The sequence below is a fragment of the Daphnia pulicaria genome, chromosome 1 (genome assembly GCF_021234035.1).
Source record: "Daphnia pulicaria isolate SC F1-1A chromosome 1, SC_F0-13Bv2, whole genome shotgun sequence".
Lineage (NCBI taxonomy): Eukaryota > Metazoa > Arthropoda > Branchiopoda > Diplostraca > Daphniidae > Daphnia > Daphnia pulicaria.
This window is the reverse complement of record NC_060913.1, coordinates 42,258,295-42,279,368: the sequence shown is the minus strand read 5'-3', so window position 1 is coordinate 42,279,368 and position 21,074 is coordinate 42,258,295. Positions and strand designations below refer to the sequence as shown.

General features: G+C 41.1%; 24 non-coding genes across 24 annotated transcripts; all 24 read right to left on the bottom strand.

The window, feature by feature from the left end:
- Positions 1–1,845: 1,845 nt before the first annotated feature.
- Positions 1,846–1,964, bottom strand: LOC124323048. Its single transcript, XR_006915295.1, has one exon. It is a non-coding gene; the product is annotated as a 5S ribosomal RNA (ribosomal RNA).
- Positions 1,965–2,167: 203 nt separating this feature from the next.
- Positions 2,168–2,290, bottom strand: LOC124322937. Its single transcript, XR_006915189.1, has one exon. It is a non-coding gene; the product is annotated as a U5 spliceosomal RNA (small nuclear RNA).
- A 574-nt stretch (positions 2,291–2,864) lies between these two features.
- On the bottom strand, positions 2,865–3,006 carry LOC124322743. Its single transcript, XR_006915010.1, has one exon. It is a non-coding gene; the product is annotated as a U4 spliceosomal RNA (small nuclear RNA).
- Positions 3,007–3,410: 404 nt separating this feature from the next.
- Trnah-gug lies at positions 3,411–3,500 on the bottom strand. Its single transcript is given in 2 exon segments — positions 3,411–3,445; positions 3,464–3,500. It is a non-coding gene; the product is annotated as a tRNA-His (tRNA).
- Positions 3,501–3,692: 192 nt separating this feature from the next.
- On the bottom strand, positions 3,693–3,856 carry LOC124322113. The gene has a single exon (XR_006914466.1). It is a non-coding gene; the product is annotated as a U1 spliceosomal RNA (small nuclear RNA).
- Positions 3,857–4,365: 509 nt separating this feature from the next.
- On the bottom strand, positions 4,366–4,556 carry LOC124322264. The gene has a single exon (XR_006914610.1). It is a non-coding gene; the product is annotated as a U2 spliceosomal RNA (small nuclear RNA).
- Positions 4,557–5,066: 510 nt separating this feature from the next.
- Positions 5,067–5,288, bottom strand: LOC124322536. The gene has a single exon (XR_006914816.1). It is a non-coding gene; the product is annotated as a small nucleolar RNA U3 (small nucleolar RNA).
- Positions 5,289–6,041: 753 nt separating this feature from the next.
- LOC124323098 lies at positions 6,042–6,160 on the bottom strand. Its single transcript, XR_006915343.1, has one exon. It is a non-coding gene; the product is annotated as a 5S ribosomal RNA (ribosomal RNA).
- Positions 6,161–8,856: 2,696 nt separating this feature from the next.
- Positions 8,857–8,975, bottom strand: LOC124323047. Its single transcript, XR_006915294.1, has one exon. It is a non-coding gene; the product is annotated as a 5S ribosomal RNA (ribosomal RNA).
- Positions 8,976–9,178: 203 nt separating this feature from the next.
- LOC124322936 lies at positions 9,179–9,301 on the bottom strand. Its single transcript, XR_006915188.1, has one exon. It is a non-coding gene; the product is annotated as a U5 spliceosomal RNA (small nuclear RNA).
- A 574-nt stretch (positions 9,302–9,875) lies between these two features.
- On the bottom strand, positions 9,876–10,017 carry LOC124322742. Its single transcript, XR_006915009.1, has one exon. It is a non-coding gene; the product is annotated as a U4 spliceosomal RNA (small nuclear RNA).
- A 404-nt stretch (positions 10,018–10,421) lies between these two features.
- Trnah-gug lies at positions 10,422–10,511 on the bottom strand. Its single transcript is given in 2 exon segments — positions 10,422–10,456; positions 10,475–10,511. It is a non-coding gene; the product is annotated as a tRNA-His (tRNA).
- Positions 10,512–10,703: 192 nt separating this feature from the next.
- Positions 10,704–10,867, bottom strand: LOC124322112. Its single transcript, XR_006914465.1, has one exon. It is a non-coding gene; the product is annotated as a U1 spliceosomal RNA (small nuclear RNA).
- Positions 10,868–11,376: 509 nt separating this feature from the next.
- On the bottom strand, positions 11,377–11,567 carry LOC124322263. The gene has a single exon (XR_006914609.1). It is a non-coding gene; the product is annotated as a U2 spliceosomal RNA (small nuclear RNA).
- A 903-nt stretch (positions 11,568–12,470) lies between these two features.
- On the bottom strand, positions 12,471–12,692 carry LOC124322535. The gene has a single exon (XR_006914815.1). It is a non-coding gene; the product is annotated as a small nucleolar RNA U3 (small nucleolar RNA).
- Positions 12,693–13,446: 754 nt separating this feature from the next.
- LOC124323096 lies at positions 13,447–13,565 on the bottom strand. The gene has a single exon (XR_006915341.1). It is a non-coding gene; the product is annotated as a 5S ribosomal RNA (ribosomal RNA).
- Positions 13,566–15,774: 2,209 nt separating this feature from the next.
- LOC124323046 lies at positions 15,775–15,893 on the bottom strand. Its single transcript, XR_006915293.1, has one exon. It is a non-coding gene; the product is annotated as a 5S ribosomal RNA (ribosomal RNA).
- A 203-nt stretch (positions 15,894–16,096) lies between these two features.
- Positions 16,097–16,219, bottom strand: LOC124322933. Its single transcript, XR_006915186.1, has one exon. It is a non-coding gene; the product is annotated as a U5 spliceosomal RNA (small nuclear RNA).
- Positions 16,220–16,793: 574 nt separating this feature from the next.
- Positions 16,794–16,935, bottom strand: LOC124322741. The gene has a single exon (XR_006915008.1). It is a non-coding gene; the product is annotated as a U4 spliceosomal RNA (small nuclear RNA).
- Positions 16,936–17,339: 404 nt separating this feature from the next.
- On the bottom strand, positions 17,340–17,429 carry Trnah-gug. The gene is given in 2 exon segments: positions 17,340–17,374; positions 17,393–17,429. It is a non-coding gene; the product is annotated as a tRNA-His (tRNA).
- Positions 17,430–17,621: 192 nt separating this feature from the next.
- Positions 17,622–17,785, bottom strand: LOC124322110. Its single transcript, XR_006914463.1, has one exon. It is a non-coding gene; the product is annotated as a U1 spliceosomal RNA (small nuclear RNA).
- A 509-nt stretch (positions 17,786–18,294) lies between these two features.
- On the bottom strand, positions 18,295–18,485 carry LOC124322261. Its single transcript, XR_006914607.1, has one exon. It is a non-coding gene; the product is annotated as a U2 spliceosomal RNA (small nuclear RNA).
- A 510-nt stretch (positions 18,486–18,995) lies between these two features.
- On the bottom strand, positions 18,996–19,217 carry LOC124322534. The gene has a single exon (XR_006914814.1). It is a non-coding gene; the product is annotated as a small nucleolar RNA U3 (small nucleolar RNA).
- Positions 19,218–19,971: 754 nt separating this feature from the next.
- LOC124323095 lies at positions 19,972–20,090 on the bottom strand. Its single transcript, XR_006915340.1, has one exon. It is a non-coding gene; the product is annotated as a 5S ribosomal RNA (ribosomal RNA).
- Positions 20,091–21,074: the final 984 nt, after the last annotated feature.

The following is a 21,074-nucleotide window of genomic DNA, read 5'->3' as shown; positions in this document are numbered from 1 at the left end:
GCGCTTCGCGCTTTACTTAGCTTGCGTTGCATAAGGATCTCAGAGCCAGAGAGATTAGATAGAGCTGCCCGAAGAAACCACCAACGTACAAGCCTCTCGGCTGTGCCGTGCGCTTCGCGCACGGCGTTTCAAATATCTTTCAGCAACAAAGAGGTTGGAGGACGTCTAGTAGCCTCTCGGCTGTACTTTCTGTTCGAAATACACACCAACCTTAGCCAAACAAACGAGGACATATAAGTACATTTGTCAATGGACAACCGAATATAAAATTTGATAATATTTCCAAACGCCACTATTTTTGGCTAACTGTCATTTTTAATTTTCTCGTTCCGGGGATGTCCGATCAATGAGCCAACAATCCAAGTGTCATAAGGCTAACGATTGCTTCCCTTACTTAGCTTGCGTTGCATAAGGATCTCAGAGTCAGAGAGATTAGATAGAGCTGCCCGAAGAAACCACCAACGTACAAGCCTCTCGGCTGTGCCGTGCGCTTCGCGCTTTACTTAGCTTGCGTTGCATAAGGATCTCAGAGCCAGAGAGATTAGATAGAGCTGCCCGAAGAAACCACCAACGTACAAGCCTCTCGGCTGTGCCGTGCGCTTCGCGCACGGCGTTTCAAATATCTTTCAGCAACAAAGAGGTTGGAGGACGTCTAGTAGCCTCTCGGCTGTACTTTCTGTTCGAAATACACACCAACCTTAGCCAAACAAACGAGGACATATAAGTACATTTGTCAATGGACAACCGAATATAAAATTTGATAATATTTCCAAACGCCACTATTTTTGGCTAACTGTCATTTTTAATTTTCTCGTTCCGGGGATGTCCGATCAATGAGCCAACAATCCAAGTGTCATAAGGCTAACGATTGCTTCCCTTACTTAGCTTGCGTTGCATAAGGATCTCAGAGTCAGAGAGATTAGATAGAGCTGCCCGAAGAAACCACCAACGTACAAGCCTCTCGGCTGTGCCGTGCGCTTCGCGCTTTACTTAGCTTGCGTTGCATAAGGATCTCAGAGCCAGAGAGATTAGATAGAGCTGCCCGAAGAAACCACCAACGTACAAGCCTCTCGGCTGTGCCGTGCGCTTCGCGCACGGCGTTTCAAATATCTTTCAGCAACAAAGAGGTTGGAGGACGTCTAGTAGCCTCTCGGCTGTACTTTCTGTTCGAAATACACACCAACCTTAGCCAAACAAACGAGGACATATAAGTACATTTGTCAATGGACAACCGAATATAAAATTTGATAATATTTCCAAACGCCACTATTTTTGGCTAACTGTCATTTTTAATTTTCTCGTTCCGGGGATGTCCGATCAATGAGCCAACAATCCAAGTGTCATAAGGCTAACGATTGCTTCCCTTACTTAGCTTGCGTTGCATAAGGATCTCAGAGTCAGAGAGATTAGATAGAGCTGCCCGAAGAAACCACCAACGTACAAGCCTCTCGGCTGTGCCGTGCGCTTCGCGCTTTACTTAGCTTGCGTTGCATAAGGATCTCAGAGCCAGAGAGATTAGATAGAGCTGCCCGAAGAAACCACCAACGTACAAGCCTCTCGGCTGTGCCGTGCGCTTCGCGCACGGCGTTTCAAATATCTTTCAGCAACAAAGAGGTTGGAGGACGTCTAGTAGCCTCTCGGCTGTGCCGTGCGCTTCGCGCACGGCGTTTCAAATATCTTTCAGCAACAAAGAGGTTGGAGGACGTCTAGTAGGCAATATCCAGTAAAAAATACGTTCCTTCCATTTTCAACTAATGCCAAAATAATACATTGTAGTCCATGTAGTATCACCCATCTTGGGAAGCACTTCAATTCAATTGGATTCACAAAAATAAAATAATTCCATGCCAACAGCATCCCGTATTCCCAAGCGGTCACCCATCCAAGTACTAACGGGACCCGACATAGCTTAACTTCCGGGAGCTGACGAGACCGGGTGAGTTCTATGTGGTATGGCCGTTGACATTAAACTAGACGCAATTACCCGACCATATTCGCCTCTAATCTATTACTTGTGCTTGAGATTTATCTTTTTGAAATACACACTAATCTTACCAAAACCACCGAAAAACTATCAGTTTGTCATTTTACAAATGTTGTCAGTATGTAGTAGTAGAATATCTTTGTTTCCGCATACAGACGTTTTTAATTTTTCATTTATTCAAAGTGCCCAATCAGAAGACCGGGCGTTAAAAAAATAAGTCATATAGACTCATCAATGCTCCTAACCACGGAAATCTTTAGTAAAAGGCGAAAGATTTATCCGGGTATTGATTAGAAACCAGAGTAAATAACAGTGGTATGCCTTGTATTTATATTCATTTCAAAATTTTGAAGTGCGCTTGTAAGGTTTTTTTTCGAAACATGCGTTTACATATCAAAATCCTTGTGCAATTCTTTATCAATGGGTACAGTTATTTTAAAGTAAATATCATGTATAAAGCTCGTTAACATGTTTTTGAACGAAACAGTTGTGCGCAGTGTTATTTTTGAAAAAAATGAACGATCTTTATGGTACAAGCCCAACACGTAGGTGGTGGGATCAGATGTTTACCCCGACATTCACCCTACAGCGGTTAACAATTTATTGAACTTCCCCTTTAAACATGGTGGAATCTTTTCACCTTGTCATTTGGAATCACCTTTTCAAATATTTTCCCCGTGTTCACAATGTTCCAACTGACTGATATTAATGGCCTTCAGCGAACGAATTAATCAGCCTTGTCTGACGTGCAATACCAACTAAATGGAAACAAAAATCACTTATACGATTTCACTTTCACCGTTTAATGTTATAAACACACTATGCAACACTCCAATTTTTCTAACTGACTGTAATTTTTTTTTTCTTGTACGCTGAAATGCTCCTGATGGAGCTATCAAAAATTGCCGACGACAAAGATTATTTCACTTCATCGTGGCGGGGTATTGGTTAAAGTTTTCAACTAGCAATAATCACACCTCGGGAGACCCTCATTGGTTATGATATTGCCACTGCGCAAAGCTAAATTATAATCAGAAAAGCAAGTCTACTTAAGCATTTGCTGAATTCGTTCTGCTTGGACGTGTTGGACCAACAATTTCGTTCAGAAATATTCATTTAGATTACCCTAGGCAAATTTTAATTTCCATCTCCCATTGGACTAATACCAACAGGGGACAGTTCATTACATACATGAAATAATTTTTGTCTTAATATCGGGTCAAATACTTGAAATTCTGTAAATGTGTATTTTTCTTCCATACATTTCAACAACTTCCTGCACACACAAAAAAAGGGAGGGGGAATTTCAGGTTTTCATTCCAAATTGTTTTTCACATTATGAACTATTGAAGTGAGCGAGCATTACTTTCCAACCAAACAAAATTTATAGTTAATCTGCGTGTTGACGTGAAAAATCAGTTTTCAGTGCCGTGACCAGGATTCGAACCTGGGTTACTACGGATTCATATCTAGTAGGTACCACAACGTAGGGTCCTAACCACTAGACGATCACGGCCAATCCATTGGCCATGATGATTTATATTAAAGTAGCTAAACATGAATTTCATTACTTTGTTGTTTCTTCCCAGAAAGAAAATCTGATGCTTCGCGTATTCCCAAGCGGTCAACCCTACCGTTTACTAACGGGACCAGATTTAGTTCAACTTCCGGCAGATGACAAGAATTTTTCTTACATTTATAGTGTGTTCAGGGAACGGCGCGAACGCAGTCCCCCACTACCAAAAATTGTACTCCCGAGTTAATCACATTTGGATTAATCGCAAGGGTCAGCCCATCCTTAGTGCAATGGAAAGGCCTCGCCCTGGAGGAACCACCTTGGTGATCATGGTTGCCTCTGAGCCAGGTAAGTATGATTGTGGATGCTTTTTCACTTTGTTTAATACTTTGTATACAGCAGAACAATATTGACAAAGAGTGTTCAAGTATTTGACTGACGTTTAGAGAATACCACCCACTTTCTTTCATCGACTTGAATTACGAACTCGAGCAAAATATAGTAAATAAAGCTCAGTATTTATTTCATGGTCTTGATCTTTGCAAATACTTTTCAAGAAACAAATTGCTTGTTTTTTTTCATTTGGTCGTCCAATTGGCAAATAAGAAAATAAGAAAATCGACTTTTCATATGAAAATACACGCATCTTCATATTTTAAAAAAAAACATCACATCGAAAGATGAACAGTACTAATTAGTTAACACAATCAAGTACGTATTTTTTTATGCTTTTCTTGATATTACGAAAAAAATACAATTAGAAAAAATTACAAACATGTCTACATGACAGTTTTGCAATTATACATGGTCTTTTATTATACGGTGCTAAGACAATTTCTGTTTTATTCAATATGTTCTCCCTCATAGAGGGTGAGCCGATCCCGGAGGTACTGCAATACCGGGTCAACCCGTGGCGGGAGCAGTGCAAGCACTGTATTCCCACCGTATGCCAAAAATCAGTTTAATATTCTGGGGTCCATTTGAACCCGTATCAGATATTAAGCTGATAAGAACAGATACTACACTTTGATCTTAGCCAAAAGGCCGAGAAGCGATAATGTTACAAGGATTACTGCCCAAAATAACCACTGAGGTTCAACACATTTCCGGTGGTGTACGAAGAATACTCATATCACTCAAAACATTCAAGAAATGCTATAAAATATTGAGTTGTTCATTTTTCCAGACGCGACCACTTGATGCTTATAAAGTTCATTTTCATTTGTTTTATTATGCTCATACTGTATTAAGGGAGATACAATTTACGCTGAAGGCGTTGCAAATTTTACTCTCGTTATCACACTAGGTCCTTTTTTTTCAGAATATGGCTTTGCCACGCCACCTGACGACAAAAGCTCTGAACGATAATTAATCATGATTAAATAACAATAACTAAAAGAATGCAATACGATCATAAAGTCATGACACATCCTCAAATTGACCAACCTCACTTTCACAATTTATTTTGCCATACAAGCAGATGATTTAAGGACACGAATACCTGGAATTATTATTAAGATGTATCTCTTTAGATTTTCAAGAATTTAAATTTGTTTTATCATCTCAACCACTCTGAACACGCTAGTTTCCTTCCGCTATTTCACATGGATTTAACGGAAACGGTCCTCAATGACTGTGTTTGATGCTGTCGAGACAGCTACACTCACAGCCTGTTTCACGCTCAGAAACCAGCGTCTTAACTCGTCATCGTGGGTTGAAAGGAGACAAGTTTCTGGTGGGAAACAAGTCAAGATATACTACAGAAATGATCCTGTGAAGTATGATCTTAAATGCAATGTTATTTTGCAGAACTCTAAATAAGGTTTGTACGATCAATGAGCTTTGGCGTAAATTACAGTGCATAGATCGATATTTCGGAATATTAAATTGAGATTTGCAATACTTGACGCACACAGTACATACATTGTCAGGTCTTGCATTTTGTTCATTTATTGAAACACCGAGAAGCTCTTTAATAGTTATAGAACAAGTGACGAGACCAATTTTGGACACAATAAAGAATCCGCGTGCTCATCAAATCAATTTATTACAGTAATGTATTATCGATTGAGAGCCCATTTATCAGCTGGGTGTTTGGCGTGCACCTATAATCCTGCTTCGGGGAGGCTTGGTAGAGTGGATGGCTTGAGTTTAGGAGCCCTGTTTCGTGATACCGCATGTTGATCAGGTGCCCGCACTAAGCTTGACATCAGCATGGATCTGCTAGAGGAATTTAGTAGGTGCAGGTTAGCTAAGGAGGAGCGTAGTGGGTCAGGAGGGAAACCTAGCAGCCAAAAGTTCCCGTGTTCGGCAGTAGTGGGATCGTGCCAGTGAGTGGGCGTCATGCAACAGCCTCAACAAAATAGCCAAACCTCTATCTTTTTTTTGTCGTTAAAACTACCGAGATCAAACAAACATGCGTTCTACAATATATGGTATCATTAATCAAAGTCCCAGCAATACCCTTTTCAACTAATACCTAAAGAATACATTATATTCCATGTCTCATCTAACTTGGGGAGCAAAAATAAAATTACACCATGCCAACAGCATCCCGTATTCCCAAGCGGTCACCCATCCAAGTACTAACGGGACCCGACATAGCTTAACTTCCGGGAGCTGACGAGACCGGGTGAGTTCTATGTGGTGTGGCCGTTGACATCAATTCAGTCGCCATTACCCGACCATATTCGCCTCTAAATCTAGTTCTAATGCTTGCTTACTTTCTGTTCGAAATACACACCAACCTTAGCCAAACAAACGAGGACATATAAGTACATTTGTCAATGGACAACCGAATATAAAATTTGATAATATTTCCAAACGCCACTATTTTTGGCTAACTGTCATTTTTAATTTTCTCGTTCCGGGGATGTCCGATCAATGAGCCAACAATCCAAGTGTCATAAGGCTAACGATTGCTTCCCTTACTTAGCTTGCGTTGCATAAGGATCTCAGAGTCAGAGAGATTAGATAGAGCTGCCCGAAGAAACCACCAACGTACAAGCCTCTCGGCTGTGCCGTGCGCTTCGCGCTTTACTTAGCTTGCGTTGCATAAGGATCTCAGAGCCAGAGAGATTAGATAGAGCTGCCCGAAGAAACCACCAACGTACAAGCCTCTCGGCTGTGCCGTGCGCTTCGCGCACGGCGTTTCAAATATCTTTCAGCAACAAAGAGGTTGGAGGACGTCTAGTAGCCTCTCGGCTGTACTTTCTGTTCGAAATACACACCAACCTTAGCCAAACAAACGAGGACATATAAGTACATTTGTCAATGGACAACCGAATATAAAATTTGATAATATTTCCAAACGCCACTATTTTTGGCTAACTGTCATTTTTAATTTTCTCGTTCCGGGGATGTCCGATCAATGAGCCAACAATCCAAGTGTCATAAGGCTAACGATTGCTTCCCTTACTTAGCTTGCGTTGCATAAGGATCTCAGAGTCAGAGAGATTAGATAGAGCTGCCCGAAGAAACCACCAACGTACAAGCCTCTCGGCTGTGCCGTGCGCTTCGCGCTTTACTTAGCTTGCGTTGCATAAGGATCTCAGAGCCAGAGAGATTAGATAGAGCTGCCCGAAGAAACCACCAACGTACAAGCCTCTCGGCTGTGCCGTGCGCTTCGCGCACGGCGTTTCAAATATCTTTCAGCAACAAAGAGGTTGGAGGACGTCTAGTAGCCTCTCGGCTGTACTTTCTGTTCGAAATACACACCAACCTTAGCCAAACAAACGAGGACATATAAGTACATTTGTCAATGGACAACCGAATATAAAATTTGATAATATTTCCAAACGCCACTATTTTTGGCTAACTGTCATTTTTAATTTTCTCGTTCCGGGGATGTCCGATCAATGAGCCAACAATCCAAGTGTCATAAGGCTAACGATTGCTTCCCTTACTTAGCTTGCGTTGCATAAGGATCTCAGAGTCAGAGAGATTAGATAGAGCTGCCCGAAGAAACCACCAACGTACAAGCCTCTCGGCTGTGCCGTGCGCTTCGCGCTTTACTTAGCTTGCGTTGCATAAGGATCTCAGAGCCAGAGAGATTAGATAGAGCTGCCCGAAGAAACCACCAACGTACAAGCCTCTCGGCTGTGCCGTGCGCTTCGCGCACGGCGTTTCAAATATCTTTCAGCAACAAAGAGGTTGGAGGACGTCTAGTAGCCTCTCGGCTGTACTTTCTGTTCGAAATACACACCAACCTTAGCCAAACAAACGAGGACATATAAGTACATTTGTCAATGGACAACCGAATATAAAATTTGATAATATTTCCAAACGCCACTATTTTTGGCTAACTGTCATTTTTAATTTTCTCGTTCCGGGGATGTCCGATCAATGAGCCAACAATCCAAGTGTCATAAGGCTAACGATTGCTTCCCTTACTTAGCTTGCGTTGCATAAGGATCTCAGAGTCAGAGAGATTAGATAGAGCTGCCCGAAGAAACCACCAACGTACAAGCCTCTCGGCTGTGCCGTGCGCTTCGCGCTTTACTTAGCTTGCGTTGCATAAGGATCTCAGAGCCAGAGAGATTAGATAGAGCTGCCCGAAGAAACCACCAACGTACAAGCCTCTCGGCTGTGCCGTGCGCTTCGCGCACGGCGTTTCAAATATCTTTCAGCAACAAAGAGGTTGGAGGACGTCTAGTAGCCTCTCGGCTGTACTTTCTGTTCGAAATACACACCAACCTTAGCCAAACAAACGAGGACATATAAGTACATTTGTCAATGGACAACCGAATATAAAATTTGATAATATTTCCAAACGCCACTATTTTTGGCTAACTGTCATTTTTAATTTTCTCGTTCCGGGGATGTCCGATCAATGAGCCAACAATCCAAGTGTCATAAGGCTAACGATTGCTTCCCTTACTTAGCTTGCGTTGCATAAGGATCTCAGAGTCAGAGAGATTAGATAGAGCTGCCCGAAGAAACCACCAACGTACAAGCCTCTCGGCTGTGCCGTGCGCTTCGCGCTTTACTTAGCTTGCGTTGCATAAGGATCTCAGAGCCAGAGAGATTAGATAGAGCTGCCCGAAGAAACCACCAACGTACAAGCCTCTCGGCTGTGCCGTGCGCTTCGCGCACGGCGTTTCAAATATCTTTCAGCAACAAAGAGGTTGGAGGACGTCTAGTAGCCTCTCGGCTGTGCCGTGCGCTTCGCGCACGGCGTTTCAAATATCTTTCAGCAACAAAGAGGTTGGAGGACGTCTAGTAGGCAATATCCAGTAAAAAATACGTTCCTTCCATTTTCAACTAATGCCAAAATAATACATTGTAGTCCATGTAGTATCACCCATCTTGGGAAGCACTTCAATTCAATTGGATTCACAAAAATAAAATAATTCCATGCCAACAGCATCCCGTATTCCCAAGCGGTCACCCATCCAAGTACTAACGGGACCCGACATAGCTTAACTTCCGGGAGCTGACGAGACCGGGTGAGTTCTATGTGGTATGGCCGTTGACATTAAACTAGACGCAATTACCCGACCATATTCGCCTCTAATCTATTACTTGTGCTTGAGATTTATCTTTTTGAAATACACACTAATCTTACCAAAACCACCGAAAAACTATCAGTTTGTCATTTTACAAATGTTGTCAGTATGTAGTAGTAGAATATCTTTGTTTCCGCATACAGACGTTTTTAATTTTTCATTTATTCAAAGTGCCCAATCAGAAGACCGGGCGTTAAAAAAATAAGTCATATAGACTCATCAATGCTCCTAACCACGGAAATCTTTAGTAAAAGGCGAAAGATTTATCCGGGTATTGATTAGAAACCAGAGTAAATAACAGTGGTATGCCTTGTATTTATATTCATTTCAAAATTTTGAAGTGCGCTTGTAAGGTTTTTTTTCGAAACATGCGTTTACATATCAAAATCCTTGTGCAATTCTTTATCAATGGGTACAGTTATTTTAAAGTAAATATCATGTATAAAGCTCGTTAACATGTTTTTGAACGAAACAGTTGTGCGCAGTGTTATTTTTGAAAAAAATGAACGATCTTTATGGTACAAGCCCAACACGTAGGTGGTGGGATCAGATGTTTACCCCGACATTCACCCTACAGCGGTTAACAATTTATTGAACTTCCCCTTTAAACATGGTGGAATCTTTTCACCTTGTCATTTGGAATCACCTTTTCAAATATTTTCCCCGTGTTCACAATGTTCCAACTGACTGATATTAATGGCCTTCAGCGAACGAATTAATCAGCCTTGTCTGACGTGCAATACCAACTAAATGGAAACAAAAATCACTTATACGATTTCACTTTCACCGTTTAATGTTATAAACACACTATGCAACACTCCAATTTTTCTAACTGACTGTAATTTTTTTTTTCTTGTACGCTGAAATGCTCCTGATGGAGCTATCAAAAATTGCCGACGACAAAGATTATTTCACTTCATCGTGGCGGGGTATTGGTTAAAGTTTTCAACTAGCAATAATCACACCTCGGGAGACCCTCATTGGTTATGATATTGCCACTGCGCAAAGCTAAATTATAATCAGAAAAGCAAGTCTACTTAAGCATTTGCTGAATTCGTTCTGCTTGGACGTGTTGGACCAACAATTTCGTTCAGAAATATTCATTTAGATTACCCTAGGCAAATTTTAATTTCCATCTCCCATTGGACTAATACCAACAGGGGACAGTTCATTACATACATGAAATAATTTTTGTCTTAATATCGGGTCAAATACTTGAAATTCTGTAAATGTGTATTTTTCTTCCATACATTTCAACAACTTCCTGCACACACAAAAAAAGGGAGGGGGAATTTCAGGTTTTCATTCCAAATTGTTTTTCACATTATGAACTATTGAAGTGAGCGAGCATTACTTTCCAACCAAACAAAATTTATAGTTAATCTGCGTGTTGACGTGAAAAATCAGTTTTCAGTGCCGTGACCAGGATTCGAACCTGGGTTACTACGGATTCATATCTAGTAGGTACCACAACGTAGGGTCCTAACCACTAGACGATCACGGCCAATCCATTGGCCATGATGATTTATATTAAAGTAGCTAAACATGAATTTCATTACTTTGTTGTTTCTTCCCAGAAAGAAAATCTGATGCTTCGCGTATTCCCAAGCGGTCAACCCTACCGTTTACTAACGGGACCAGATTTAGTTCAACTTCCGGCAGATGACAAGAATTTTTCTTACATTTATAGTGTGTTCAGGGAACGGCGCGAACGCAGTCCCCCACTACCAAAAATTGTACTCCCGAGTTAATCACATTTGGATTAATCGCAAGGGTCAGCCCATCCTTAGTGCAATGGAAAGGCCTCGCCCTGGAGGAACCACCTTGGTGATCATGGTTGCCTCTGAGCCAGGTAAGTATGATTGTGGATGCTTTTTCACTTTGTTTAATACTTTGTATACAGCAGAACAATATTGACAAAGAGTGTTCAAGTATTTGACTGACGTTTAGAGAATACCACCCACTTTCTTTCATCGACTTGAATTACGAACTCGAGCAAAATATAGTAAATAAAGCTCAGTATTTATTTCATGGTCTTGATCTTTGCAAATACTTTTCAAGAAACAAATTGCTTGTTTTTTTTCATTTGGTCGTCCAATTGGCAAATAAGAAAATAAGAAAATCGACTTTTCATATGAAAATACACGCATCTTCATATTTAAAAAAAAAACATCACATCGAAAGATGAACAGTACTAATTAGTTAACACAATCAAGTACGTATTTTTTTATGCTTTTCTTGATATTACGAAAAAAATACAATTAGAAAAAATTACAAACATGTCTACATGACAGTTTTGCAATTATACATGGTCTTTTATTATACGGTGCTAAGACAATTTCTGTTTTATTCAATATGTTCTCCCTCATAGAGGGTGAGCCGATCCCGGAGGTACTGCAATACCGGGTCAACCCGTGGCGGGAGCAGTGCAAGCACTGTATTCCCACCGTATGCCAAAAATCAGTTTAATATTCTGGGGTCCATTTGAACCCGTATCAGATATTAAGCTGATAAGAACAGATACTACACTTTGATCTTAGCCAAAAGGCCGAGAAGCGATAATGTTACAAGGATTACTGCCCAAAATAACCACTGAGGTTCAACACATTTCCGGTGGTGTACGAAGAATACTCATATCACTCAAAACATTCAAGAAATGCTATAAAATATTGAGTTGTTCATTTTTCCAGACGCGACCACTTGATGCTTATAAAGTTCATTTTCATTTGTTTTATTATGCTCATACTGTATTAAGGGAGATACAATTTACGCTGAAGGCGTTGCAAATTTTATCTCAGAGCCAGAGAGATTAGATAGAGCTGCCCGAAGAAACCACCAACGTACAAGCCTCTCGGCGTACAGCCGAGAGGCTACTAGACGTCCTCCAACCTCTTTGTTGCTGAAAGATATTTGAAACGCCGTGCGCGAAGCGCACGGCACAGCCGAGAGGCTTGTACGTTGGTGGTTTCTTCGGGCAGCTCTATCTAATCTCTCTGGCTCTGAGATCCTTATGCAACGCAAGCTAAGTAAAGCGCGAAGCGCACGGCACAGCCGAGAGGCTTGTACGTTGGTGGTTTCTTCGGGCAGCTCTATCTAATCTCTCTGACTCTGAGATCCTTATGCAACGCAAGCTAAGTAAGGGAAGCAATCGTTAGCCTTATGACACTTGGATTGTTGGCTCATTGATCGGACATCCCCGGAACGAGAAAATTAAAAATGACAGTTAGCCACAAAAGACAGTGACGACAAAAGCTCTGAACGATAATTAATCATGATTAAATAACAATAACTAAAAGAATGCAATACGATCATAAAGTCATGACACATCCTCAAATTGACCAACCTCACTTTCACAATTTATTTTGCCATACAAGCAGATGATTTAAGGACACGAATACCTGGAATTATTATTAAGATGTATCTCTTTAGATTTTCAAGAATTTAAATTTGTTTTATCATCTCAACCACTCTGAACACGCTAGTTTCCTTCCGCTATTTCACATGGATTTAACGGAAACGGTCCTCAATGACTGTGTTTGATGCTGTCGAGACAGCTACACTCACAGCCTGTTTCACGCTCAGAAACCAGCGTCTTAACTCGTCATCGTGGGTTGAAAGGAGACAAGTTTCTGGTGGGAAACAAGTCAAGATATACTACAGAAATGATCCTGTGAAGTATGATCTTAAATGCAATGTTATTTTGCAGAACTCTAAATAAGGTTTGTACGATCAATGAGCTTTGGCGTAAATTACAGTGCATAGATCGATATTTCGGAATATTAAATTGAGATTTGCAATACTTGACGCACACAGTACATACATTGTCAGGTCTTGCATTTTGTTCATTTATTGAAACACCGAGAAGCTCTTTAATAGTTATAGAACAAGTGACGAGACCAATTTTGGACACAATAAAGAATCCGCGTGCTCATCAAATCAATTTATTACAGTAATGTATTATCGATTGAGAGCCCATTTATCAGCTGGGTGTTTGGCGTGCACCTATAATCCTGCTTCGGGGAGGCTTGGTAGAGTGGATGGCTTGAGTTTAGGAGCCCTGTTTCGTGATACCGCATGTTGATCAGGTGCCCGCACTAAGCTTGACATCAGCATGGATCTGCTAGAGGAATCTAGTAGGTGCAGGTTAGCTAAGGAGGAGCGTAGTGGGTCAGGAGGGAAACCTAGCAGCCAAAAGTTCCCGTGTTCGGCAGTAGTGGGATCGTGCCAGTGAGTGGGCGTCATGCAACAGCCTCAACAAAATAGCCAAACCTCTATCTTTTTTTTTGTCGTTAAAACTACCGAGATCAAACAAACATGCGTTCTACAATATATGGTATCATTAATCAAAGTCCCAGCAATACCCTTTTCAACTAATACCTAAAGAATACATTATATTCCATGTCTCATCTAACTTGGGGAGCAAAAATAAAATTACACCATGCCAACAGCATCCCGTATTCCCAAGCGGTCACCCATCCAAGTACTAACGGGACCCGACATAGCTTAACTTCCGGGAGCTGACGAGACCGGGTGAGTTCTATGTGGTGTGGCCGTTGACATCAATTCAGTCGCCATTACCCGACCATATTCGCCTCTAAATCTAGTTCTAATGCTTGCTTACTTTCTGTTCGAAATACACACCAACCTTAGCCAAACAAACGAGGACATATAAGTACATTTGTCAATGGACAACCGAATATAAAATTTGATAATATTTCCAAACGCCACTATTTTTGGCTAACTGTCATTTTTAATTTTCTCGTTCCGGGGATGTCCGATCAATGAGCCAACAATCCAAGTGTCATAAGGCTAACGATTGCTTCCCTTACTTAGCTTGCGTTGCATAAGGATCTCAGAGTCAGAGAGATTAGATAGAGCTGCCCGAAGAAACCACCAACGTACAAGCCTCTCGGCTGTGCCGTGCGCTTCGCGCTTTACTTAGCTTGCGTTGCATAAGGATTTCAGAGCCAGAGAGATTAGATAGAGCTGCCCGAAGAAACCACCAACGTACAAGCCTCTCGGCTGTGCCGTGCGCTTCGCGCACGGCGTTTCAAATATCTTTCAGCAACAAAGAGGTTGGAGGACGTCTAGTAGCCTCTCGGCTGTACTTTCTGTTCGAAATACACACCAACCTTAGCCAAACAAACGAGGACATATAAGTACATTTGTCAATGGACAACCGAATATAAAATTTGATAATATTTCCAAACGCCACTATTTTTGGCTAACTGTCATTTTTAATTTTCTCGTTCCGGGGATGTCCGATCAATGAGCCAACAATCCAAGTGTCATAAGGCTAACGATTGCTTCCCTTACTTAGCTTGCGTTGCATAAGGATCTCAGAGTCAGAGAGATTAGATAGAGCTGCCCGAAGAAACCACCAACGTACAAGCCTCTCGGCTGTGCCGTGCGCTTCGCGCTTTACTTAGCTTGCGTTGCATAAGGATCTCAGAGCCAGAGAGATTAGATAGAGCTGCCCGAAGAAACCACCAACGTACAAGCCTCTCGGCTGTGCCGTGCGCTTCGCGCACGGCGTTTCAAATATCTTTCAGCAACAAAGAGGTTGGAGGACGTCTAGTAGCCTCTCGGCTGTACTTTCTGTTCGAAATACACACCAACCTTAGCCAAACAAACGAGGACATATAAGTACATTTGTCAATGGACAACCGAATATAAAATTTGATAATATTTCCAAACGCCACTATTTTTGGCTAACTGTCATTTTTAATTTTCTCGTTCCGGGGATGTCCGATCAATGAGCCAACAATCCAAGTGTCATAAGGCTAACGATTGCTTCCCTTACTTAGCTTGCGTTGCATAAGGATCTCAGAGTCAGAGAGATTAGATAGAGCTGCCCGAAGAAACCACCAACGTACAAGCCTCTCGGCTGTGCCGTGCGCTTCGCGCTTTACTTAGCTTGCGTTGCATAAGGATCTCAGAGCCAGAGAGATTAGATAGAGCTGCCCGAAGAAACCACCAACGTACAAGCCTCTCGGCTGTGCCGTGCGCTTCGCGCACGGCGTTTCAAATATCTTTCAGCAACAAAGAGGTTGGAGGACGTCTAGTAGCCTCTCGGCTGTACTTTCTGTTCGAAATACACACCAACCTTAGCCAAACAAACGAGGACATATAAGTACATTTGTCAATGGACAACCGAATATAAAATTTGATAATATTTCCAAACGCCACTATTTTTGGCTAACTGTCATTTTTAATTTTCTCGTTCCGGGGATGTCCGATCAATGAGCCAACAATCCAAGTGTCATAAGGCTAACGATTGCTTCCCTTACTTAGCTTGCGTTGCATAAGGATCTCAGAGTCAGAGAGATTAGATAGAGCTGCCCGAAGAAACCACCAACGTACAAGCCTCTCGGCTGTGCCGTGCGCTTCGCGCTTTACTTAGCTTGCGTTGCATAAGGATCTCAGAGCCAGAGAGATTAGATAGAGCTGCCCGAAGAAACCACCAACGTACAAGCCTCTCGGCTGTGCCGTGCGCTTCGCGCACGGCGTTTCAAATATCTTTCAGCAACAAAGAGGTTGGAGGACGTCTAGTAGCCTCTCGGCTGTGCCGTGCGCTTCGCGCACGGCGTTTCAAATATCTTTCAGCAACAAAGAGGTTGGAGGACGTCTAGTAGGCAATATCCAGTAAAAAATACGTTCCTTCCATTTTCAACTAATGCCAAAATAATACATTGTAGTCCATGTAGTATCACCCATCTTGGGAAGCACTTCAATTCAATTGGATTCACAAAAATAAAATAATTCCATGCCAACAGCATCCCGTATTCCCAAGCGGTCACCCATCCAAGTACTAACGGGACCCGACATAGCTTAACTTCCGGGAGCTGACGAGACCGGGTGAGTTCTATGTGGTATGGCCGTTGACATTAAACTAGACGCAATTACCCGACCATATTCGCCTCTAATCTATTACTTGTGCTTGAGATTTATCTTTTTGAAATACACACTAATCTTACCAAAACCACCGAAAAACTATCAGTTTGTCATTTTACAAATGTTGTCAGTATGTAGTAGTAGAATATCTTTGTTTCCGCATACAGACGTTTTTAATTTTTCATTTATTCAAAGTGCCCAATCAGAAGACCGGGCGTTAAAAAAATAAGTCATATAGACTCATCAATGCTCCTAACCACGGAAATCTTTAGTAAAAGGCGAAAGATTTATCCGGGTATTGATTAGAAACCAGAGTAAATAACAGTGGTATGCCTTGTATTTATATTCATTTCAAAATTTTGAAGTGCGCTTGTAAGGTTTTTTTTCGAAACATGCGTTTACATATCAAAATCCTTGTGCAATTCTTTATCAATGGGTACAGTTATTTTAAAGTAAATATCATGTATAAAGCTCGTTAACATGTTTTTGAACGAAACAGTTGTGCGCAGTGTTATTTTTGAAAAAAATGAACGATCTTTATGGTACAAGCCCAACACGTAGGTGGTGGGATCAGATGTTTACCCCGACATTCACCCTACAGCGGTTAACAATTTATTGAACTTCCCCTTTAAACATGGTGGAATCTTTTCACCTTGTCATTTGGAATCACCTTTTCAAATATTTTCCCCGTGTTCACAATGTTCCAACTGACTGATATTAATGGCCTTCAGCGAACGAATTAATCAGCCTTGTCTGACGTGCAATACCAACTAAATGGAAACAAAAATCACTTATACGATTTCACTTTCACCGTTTAATGTTATAAACACACTATGCAACACTCCAATTTTTCTAACTGACTGTAATTTTTTTTTTCTTGTACGCTGAAATGCTCCTGATGGAGCTATCAAAAATTGCCGACGACAAAGATTATTTCACTTCATCGTGGCGGGGTATTGGTTAAAGTTTTCAACTAGCAATAATCACACCTCGGGAGACCCTCATTGGTTATGATATTGCCACTGCGCAAAGCTAAATTATAATCAGAAAAGCAAGTCTACTTAAGCATTTGCTGAATTCGTTCTGCTTGGACGTGTTGGACCAACAATTTCGTTCAGAAATATTCATTTAGATTACCCTAGGCAAATTTTAATTTCCATCTCCCATTGGACTAATACCAACAGGGGACAGTTCATTACATACATGAAATAATTTTTGTCTTAATATCGGGTCAAATACTTGAAATTCTGTAAATGTGTATTTTTCTTCCATACATTTCAACAACTTCCTGCACACACAAAAAAAGGGAGGGGGAATTTCAGGTTTTCATTCCAAATTGTTTTTCACATTATGAACTATTGAAGTGAGCGAGCATTACTTTCCAACCAAACAAAATTTATAGTTAATCTGCGTGTTGACGTGAAAAATCAGTTTTCAGTGCCGTGACCAGGATTCGAACCTGGGTTACTACGGATTCATATCTAGTAGGTACCACAACGTAGGGTCCTAACCACTAGACGATCACGGCCAATCCATTGGCCATGATGATTTATATTAAAGTAGCTAAACATGAATTTCATTACTTTGTTGTTTCTTCCCAGAAAGAAAATCTGATGCTTCGCGTATTCCCAAGCGGTCAACCCTACCGTTTACTAACGGGACCAGATTTAGTTCAACTTCCGGCAGATGACAAGAATTTTTCTTACATTTATAGTGTGTTCAGGGAACGGCGCGAACGCAGTCCCCCACTACCAAAAATTGTACTCCCGAGTTAATCACATTTGGATTAATCGCAAGGGTCAGCCCATCCTTAGTGCAATGGAAAGGCCTCGCCCTGGAGGAACCACCTTGGTGATCATGGTTGCCTCTGAGCCAGGTAAGTATGATTGTGGATGCTTTTTCACTTTGTTTAATACTTTGTATACAGCAGAACAATATTGACAAAGAGTGTTCAAGTATTTGACTGACGTTTAGAGAATACCACCCACTTTCTTTCATCGACTTGAATTACGAACTCGAGCAAAATATAGTAAATAAAGCTCAGTATTTATTTCATGGTCTTGATCTTTGCAAATACTTTTCAAGAAACAAATTGCTTGTTTTTTTTCATTTGGTCGTCCAATTGGCAAATAAGAAAATAAGAAAATCGACTTTTCATATGAAAATACACGCATCTTCATATTTTAAAAAAAAACATCACATCGAAAGATGAACAGTACTAATTAGTTAACACAATCAAGTACGTATTTTTTTATGCTTTTCTTGATATTACGAAAAAAATACAATTAGAAAAAATTACAAACATGTCTACATGACAGTTTTGCAATTATACATGGTCTTTTATTATACGGTGCTAAGACAATTTCTGTTTTATTCAATATGTTCTCCCTCATAGAGGGTGAGCCGATCCCGGAGGTACTGCAATACCGGGTCAACCCGTGGCGGGAGCAGTGCAAGCACTGTATTCCCACCGTATGCCAAAAATCAGTTTAATATTCTGGGGTCCATTTGAACCCGTATCAGATATTAAGCTGATAAGAACAGATACTACACTTTGATCTTAGCCAAAAGGCCGAGAAGCGATAATGTTACAAGGATTACTGCCCAAAATAACCACTGAGGTTCAACACATTTCCGGTGGTGTACGAAGAATACTCATATCACTCAAAACATTCAAGAAATGCTATAAAATATTGAGTTGTTCATTTTTCCAGACGCGACCACTTGATGCTTATAAAGTTCATTTTCATTTGTTTTATTATGCTCATACTGTATTAAGGGAGATACAATTTACGCTGAAGGCGTTGCAAATTTTACTCTCGTTATCACACTAGGTCCTTTTTTTTCAGAATATGGCTTTGCCACGCCACCTGACGACAAAAGCTCTGAACGATAATTAATCATGATTAAATAACAATAACTAAAAGAATGCAATACGATCATAAAGTCATGACACATCCTCAAATTGACCAACCTCACTTTCACAATTTATTTTGCCATACAAGCAGATGATTTAAGGACACGAATACCTGGAATTATTATTAAGATGTATCTCTTTAGATTTTCAAGAATTTAAATTTGTTTTATCATCTCAACCACTCTGAACACGCTAGTTTCCTTCCGCTATTTCACATGGATTTAACGGAAACGGTCCTCAATGACTGTGTTTGATGCTGTCGAGACAGCTACACTCACAGCCTGTTTCACGCTCAGAAACCAGCGTCTTAACTCGTCATCGTGGGTTGAAAGGAGACAAGTTTCTGGTGGGAAACAAGTCAAGATATACTACAGAAATGATCCTGTGAAGTATGATCTTAAATGCAATGTTATTTTGCAGAACTCTAAATAAGGTTTGTACGATCAATGAGCTTTGGCGTAAATTACAGTGCATAGATCGATATTTCGGAATATTAAATTGAGATTTGCAATACTTGACGCACACAGTACATACATTGTCAGGTCTTGCATTTTGTTCATTTATTGAAACACCGAGAAGCTCTTTAATAGTTATAGAACAAGTGACGAGACCAATTTTGGACACAATAAAGAATCCGCGTGCTCATCAAATCAATTTATTACAGTAATGTATTATCGATTGAGAGCCCATTTATCAGCTGGGTGTTTGGCGTGCACCTATAATCCTGCTTCGGGGAGGCTTGGTAGAGTGGATGGCTTGAGTTTAGGAGCCCTGTTTCGTGATACCGCATGTTGATCAGGTGCCCGCACTAAGCTTGACATCAGCATGGATCTGCTAGAGGAATCTAGTAGGTGCAGGTTAGCTAAGGAGGAGCGTAGTGGGTCAGGAGGGAAACCTAGCAGCCAAAAGTTCCCGTGTTCGGCAGTAGTGGGATCGTGCCAGTGAGTGGGCGTCATGCAACAGCCTCAACAAAATAGCCAAACCTCTATCTTTTTTTTTGTCGTTAAAACTACCGAGATCAAACAAACATGCGTTCTACAATATATGGTATCATTAATCAAAGTCCCAGCAATACCCTTTTCAACTAATACCTAAAGAATACATTATATTCCATGTCTCATCTAACTTGGGGAGCAAAAATAAAATTACACCATGCCAACAGCATCCCGTATTCCCAAGCGGTCACCCATCCAAGTACTAACGGGACCCGACATAGCTTAACTTCCGGGAGCTGACGAGACCGGGTGAGTTCTATGTGGTGTGGCCGTTGACATCAATTCAGTCGCCATTACCCGACCATATTCGCCTCTAAATCTAGTTCTAATGCTTGCTTACTTTCTGTTCGAAATACACACCAACCTTAGCCAAACAAACGAGGACATATAAGTACATTTGTCAATGGACAACCGAATATAAAATTTGATAATATTTCCAAACGCCACTATTTTTGGCTAACTGTCATTTTTAATTTTCTCGTTCCGGGGATGTCCGATCAATGAGCCAACAATCCAAGTGTCATAAGGCTAACGATTGCTTCCCTTACTTAGCTTGCGTTGCATAAGGATCTCAGAGTCAGAGAGATTAGATAGAGCTGCCCGAAGAAACCACCAACGTACAAGCCTCTCGGCTGTGCCGTGCGCTTCGCGCTTTACTTAGCTTGCGTTGCATAAGGATCTCAGAGCCAGAGAGATTAGATAGAGCTGCCCGAAGAAACCACCAACGTACAAGCCTCTCGGCGTACAGCCGAGAGGCTACTAGACGTCCTCCAACCTCTTTGTTGCTGAAAGATATTTGAAACGCCGTGCGCGAAGCGCACGGCACAGCCGAGAGGCTTGTACGTTGGTGGTTTCTTCGGGCAGCTCTATCTAATCTCTCTGGCTCTGAGATCCTTATGCAACGCAAGCTAAGTAAAGCGCGAAGCGCACGGCACAGCCGAGAGGCTTGTACGTTGGTGGTTTCTTCGGGCAGCTCTATCTAATCTCTCTGACTCTGAGATCCTTATGCAACGCAAGCTAAGTAAGGGAAGCAATCGTTAGCCTTATGACACTTGGATTGTTGGCTCATTGATCGGACATCCCCGGAACGAGAAAATTAAAAATGACAGTTAGCCACAAAAGACAGTGACGACAAAAGCTCTGAACGATAATTAATCATGATTAAATAACAATAACTAAAAGAATGCAATACGATCATAAAGTCATGACACATCCTCAAATTGACCAACCTCACTTTCACAATTTATTTTGCCATACAAGC